Source organism: Hyperoodon ampullatus (genome assembly GCF_949752795.1).
Source record: "Hyperoodon ampullatus genome assembly, chromosome: 2".
Lineage (NCBI taxonomy): Eukaryota > Metazoa > Chordata > Mammalia > Artiodactyla > Ziphiidae > Hyperoodon > Hyperoodon ampullatus.
Window position 1 is genome coordinate 158,326,416 of NC_136915.1, and position 6,000 is coordinate 158,332,415.

Genomic DNA, 6,000 nt, shown 5'->3' on the forward strand with positions numbered 1-6,000 from the left:
TTAGAAATACAGTTTTTAACTTTTTTTTTTTCTTTGCGGTACGCGGGCCTGTCACTGCTGTGGCCTCTCCCGTTGCGGAGCACAGGCTCCAGACGCGCAGGCCCAGCAGCCATGGCTCACGGGCCCAGCCGCTCCGCGGCATGTGGGATCCTCCCAGAGCGGGGCACGAACCGGCGTCCCCTGCATCGGCAGGCGGACTCTCAACAACTGCGCCACCAGGGAAGCCCCTAACTATTTTTTTTTTAATATAAATCTAGTTATTTATTTTTGGCTGCGTTGGGTCTTCGTTGCTGCACACGGGCTCTCTCTAGTTGCAGCGAACGGGGGCTACTCTTCGTTGCGGTGCATGGGCTTCTCATTGCGGTGGCTTCTCTTGTTGCGGAGCATGGGCTCTAGGCACGCAGGCTCAGTAATTGGGGCGCACGGGCTTAGTTGCTCCGCAGCATGTGGAATCTTCCTGGACCAGGGCTCGAACCCATGTCCCCTGCATTGGCAGGCGGATTCTTAACCACTGTGCCACCAGGGAAGTCCAGAAATAGTTTTTGTTTGGAGTAAGGGCAACAAGAGGGATTTCCCATCACTATCAACCTCTGGGAATGATTACCAAGTAAATTAACCAAGAGAAGCTAACAACAGTTAGCAACTAGTACGCTCCAGCCTAAGTGCTTAAGTATTCTTTTGTTGCTGTTTTTTTGTTTGTTTTTTTTGTTTTTTTTTGTTTTTTGCGGTACGCGGGCCTCTCACTCTTGTGGCCTCTCCCGTTGCGGAGCACAGGCTCCGGACGCGCAGGTTCAGCGGTCATAGCTCACGGGCCCAGACGCTCCGCGGCATGTGGGATCCTCCCGGACCGGGGCACGAACCCATGTCCCCTGCATCGGCAGGCGGACTCTCAACCACTGCGCCACCAGGGAAGCCCTTGTTGCTGTTTTGAAATAACTTTAGATTTACAGAAGAGTTGCAAATATAGTTGGAGAGCTCATGAATATCCTTCGTCTAGCTTCCCCTAACATTAACATGTTTTATAACCATAGTACAATGACTGTGAAATTAATATTAGTACAATACTATTAACTAAACTACTAAGTAAATTCTGATTTCACCAGTTTTTCCATTAATGTCCTTTTTCGGCTTTGAGACCCAGTCCATGTTAGACTTGGTCATTGCATCTAAGTTCCCTTAAATCTGTGATAATTTCTCAGTCTTTCCTTGTTTTTCGTGACCTTGACACTTTTAAAGACTACTGATCAGGTATGTTGTAGAATATCCCTAAACTGGGATTTTTCTGATGTTTTCTCATGACTAGACTAAACTTGGAAATGATATCACAGAGTGAAGTGCCCTTCTGATTACATCATATCAGGGGTACCTGGTATCAACATGACATAACTGATGATGTTAATCACATGGTTAAGCTGAAGTCTGCCAGTTCTCTGTACTGTAAAGTTACTATTTTCCCCTTTCCATACTCTATTTGCTAGAAGAAGCCCAGTCCAGTCCATACTCAAGGAGAAGGGAATTAGGCTTCACATTCCAGAAGGATGATTATTAAAGAATTTGTGAACAAATGCTTAAACCACCGCAATAATTAATGTTCTTTTTTGGGGGGTGAGGTACTTTGAAGCTATGCAAATATTCTGTTTCTTCTTAGTTTCACCTGCTAATTTTAGGGGATCTTTCTTGAAGCAATTATCATTGTGGTGCTCTAATGGTGATTTTCAATTTCTTTAATTCCTTCTATATTATTATATGGAATTCTCCTGTAACAAAGATTTGTCTGCCACCCAATTTATTTATTTATTTATTTATTTATTTATTTATTTCACTTATTTATAGCAGTATAGACTCATGGATATCTATTTTATTCTTTGAATTATAATCCAATACTGTAATTATTTATTTTGTTGTTCAGATTGTTCCAATTTTGGCCCCGGGTCCTGTGTCCTTTTGATATACCCTGTGCAGGAAAGAGTTAACACAGCAGGCCAGAGGCTGCTATCTTTAGAAGGGCCTGCTTGCAAGGTTGCCCTTGGCTGGCATCTGTGAACTTGGTTTGTGAAAACTTCCCCACACTGATATGGAAAATTCTCTATACTGGTAAGGTTGTTTTGCCCACTTAAGACACTGAATACCTGTTTGCTTCTGAGAGCCTGGGATTTTGGTAGATGCCAGCTAAAGCATGCCTACATGACTAGTCCCCAAAAAATCCCTAAATGCTGAGTCTTAAATGGGCTTCCATAGGAGAAACATTACACATGTGCCACTGCATTTTCACTGCTAGCAAAGGGAACACACCTAGTGTGTCCTCTCCTGGACCTCTGGTATAGAAAGCCTGTGGGTAGATTTCTCCAGACTCTGGCCAATGTGTCTTTTTCCCTCAGTTATCTGCCATGTAACCTTATTGTGTCACTGTGATAAGTTTTAGTCATTAGTACAATAATATGTTGAGCCCTGTGAAGTCCTTCTAGCATAATACAGAATGTGTGAGCAGTCTTGGATGCCCCCAAAGACCTTATCCCTTAAGGGACATGCCTTATCCTTTATTTTTTTAGCACTTCCTTACTTTGTGACACTACAAGAAGCTCCAGACTTGTATTTTGCTCATCCCAGTCATAGAATCAGCCATTTCTTCAGAGTCTTGGTTTCTTTATTGGAGAACAATAATTAGAAACAAGATTGGGGTGCTCATCGCTAATGGGGTGCCATTGCTTCTAGGCCCTTTGAGCAGATAGAAAGGGAAATGTATGTATGTTTGCTAACTCATATGTACACACAAATTTATATTTATTTCTGTATCTTTCTACCTGTGTATACACACGTGGTGAATTCATACATATAGAATCAGTTTTAATCTAGAACTACAGGGTTCATTCTAGCCTTCTCTGCTTGTTTGTAACTTCTTTCTTTGACAGTGAGAAACATGGCTTTCATTAGCTACAACTTATTTACTTATTTGTTCAACCCTAGTATACATGCATAGTAGTTTCAGAATTGCTAACTTATACCCCTGTGAGAAACAAATTTACCAAGGGAAGTAAGGCATTTATGTACAGTTGCATTTACTTTAGCCTTATGATAGCCAGTCAAAACACATTTCCAACATTACTTTGGTCAGCTCATTTTCCCCCATCCATTTCAGTTAGGTTATATCATATATTTGTAATACAGTTACATTTGTTAGTCTGCATTCCATCCTGGGATCCTCCCACCCTTACCCCCACCATCCTGGTTGATTCTGAAAATTTGCATACAGTAAATTTCACTCTTAGTTTTACAGTAAATTACACCTTCTTAGACTAGGTGTAACATTCTATGGGTGTTGACAAATGCATAGAGTCACATATCCACCACCACAGTGATTTCCAACACCTAAAATGTGCCTTGTGCCAGCCCCTTTGCAGTCAACCTCTTCCCAACTCCTGGCAACCACTAATCTGTATTTTCTGTCTCTACGGTTTTGCCTTTTGCAGAATGCCAGTTAAATAGCACCATACAGCATGTAGTCTTTTAGATCCGGCTTCCTTCACTTACCAAATGCATTTAAGATTAATCTATGTTGTTGTGTGAATCAAGAGTTCATTTTGTAAAAATTGCTGAGTAGTATTCCATTGTACAGAGGTATTACAATTTGTGAATCTGTTCACCTCTGAGGACATCTCAGTTGCTTCTAGCTTTTAGTGATTATGAATAGAGCTACTGTAAATGTTCGTTTACAGACTTCTATATGTACAAGTTTTTCAATTCACTTTCATAATTACCTAGGGTTGGGATTGCTGGGCCGTATTATAAGTGTATGTTTTACTTTGTTAAGAAACTACAAATTACCTGTACCATTTTGTATTTCCACAAGCAATGACTGAGAGTGCTTGTTGCACAGCATTTTAACCAGCATTTGGAATTGTTAATTAAAAAAATTTTTTTAGTCATTCTAGTAGGTGAATAGAGGTATCTTATTGTAATTTTCCTAATGATTAATGACTTTGAGCATCTTTTCATATGCTTATGTGCCATTTGTATAATTTCTTTGGAAAAGTAGCTCAACTTTTTTTTGGGGGGGGTGTTTTCTTGTTGAGTTATAGCAGTTTTTTATACTCTGGCTCTAAGTCCTTTATTGGACATGTGAATTGCAAATATTTTCTCCAGCTCTATAGCTTGTCTTGTCATTCTTCTTAACCATGATTGTTCGTTTGTTTGCAAAGCCAAACTTTGTAATTTTGATAAGACCAGTTTATCAATTTTTTCTTTTTTTTTCTTAATAAACTTATTTATTTATTTTTGGCTGCGTTGGGTCTTCGTTGCTGCGTGCAGGCTTTTCTCTAGTTGCGTTGAGCGGGGGCTACTCTTCATTGAGGTGCACGGGCTTCTCATGGCGGTGGCTTCTCTTGTTGTGGAGCACGGGCTCTAGGTGCGCGGGCTTCAGTAGTTGTGGCTCAGGGGCTTAGTTGCTCTGCGCTATGTGGGATCTTCCCGGCCCAGGGCTCGAACCCGTGTCCCCTGCATCGGCAGGTGGATTCTTAACCACTGCACCAGCAGGGAAGCCCAATTTTTTCTTTTTATGGATTGTGCTTTTGGTGTTATATCTGAAAACTTATCACCAAATCCAAGATGATGCAAATTTCTATATTTTCTTCTAGAAACTTGATATTTCTATATTTTACTTCGAGATGTATGGTCCACTTTGAGTTAATTTTTGCATAAGGTGTGAAGTCTGTGACATGGTTCTTTTTTTTCCCCCCTTTCTTTTGCATATGTATGCTGAATTGTTTCAGTACCATTTATTGGAAAGACTATACTTTCTCCATTGAACTGTCTCGGCACACTGTTAAAAATCAGTTGATTATTTCTGCCCTCTTCTGTTCCATTGATCTATGTGTCTATCCTTTTGCCAATTCCACACAGTCTTGATTACTGTAGCTTTATGGTAAATCTTAAAATTGATATATATAAGTGTATATATACTATATAAATATAATGTATATATTGTATCCTGTTTAGTTATAACATCTGAGTCTACTTATGATGATTGTTTTGTCTATTCAGGCTGTCAGCCTATTGTATTAAATGCATTATCTCAAAGTTTTCAAATGCATCTAAGAGTTCAAAGAGGATTTTTTAAATGTGTTTATATTTTATGATCGTCTAAGATTATTCTCAATCTTGTCATATAATGTTAGTCCCCATGTTTGTTTCTAGGTGAGTTTGTACTAATGAGTAACCTAAAGTAACAGCATATAATATTAAATGAGTGGAAAAGCATGTCAGACTCTTATTAATTTGCATCTCTTAAAGTGTTAATAAGTGTCCTGCATATATGGCTGTACTCATATTGATTAGTTTCACCAGTTATGTGGGCAAAACTAGCTTTTAAAGTGATAAAGTTAATTGGAAAGATGTTTTCACAGAAAAGTACTTTGGCTTAAGTTATTTAATAACTTGAAACTTTGATTAAAAGTGATGAAAATGGGGCTTCCCTGGTGGCGCAGTGGTTGCGAGTCCGCCTGCCAATGCAGGGGACACGAGTTCGTGCCCCAGTCCGGGAAGATCCCACATGCCGCGGAGCGGCTAGGCCCGTGAGCCATGGCCACTGAGCCTGCGCGTCTGGAGCCTGCGTGTCTGGAGCCTGTGCTCCGCAACGGGAGAGGCCGCAACAGTGAGAGGCCCGCATACCGCAAAAAAAAAAGAAAAAAAAAGTGATGAAAATGACATAGTGCCAACTAATGTGTAGCGGCTGACCTAATACGTAAATTTACTTGCATCATGTGAAGGATAAATGATGTCATGCTAATTATTTAAAAGCAGTGCTTCTAGCAGTTTTAATAGAGGAGTAGGAGAATTAAGTAATCTGCACCATAACAGTTTCATATTGCAAGTGGTTATATTGCTTCAATATGGTTTTCATCAGCCCAGTTTTAACAGGTTATTGGCAGAAGTGTGGTAGCACAAACTTAAAAAAAGAATTTTGTACTAGCTAGTATTTTTCCCAGAATTGTATTTTGGGGTACA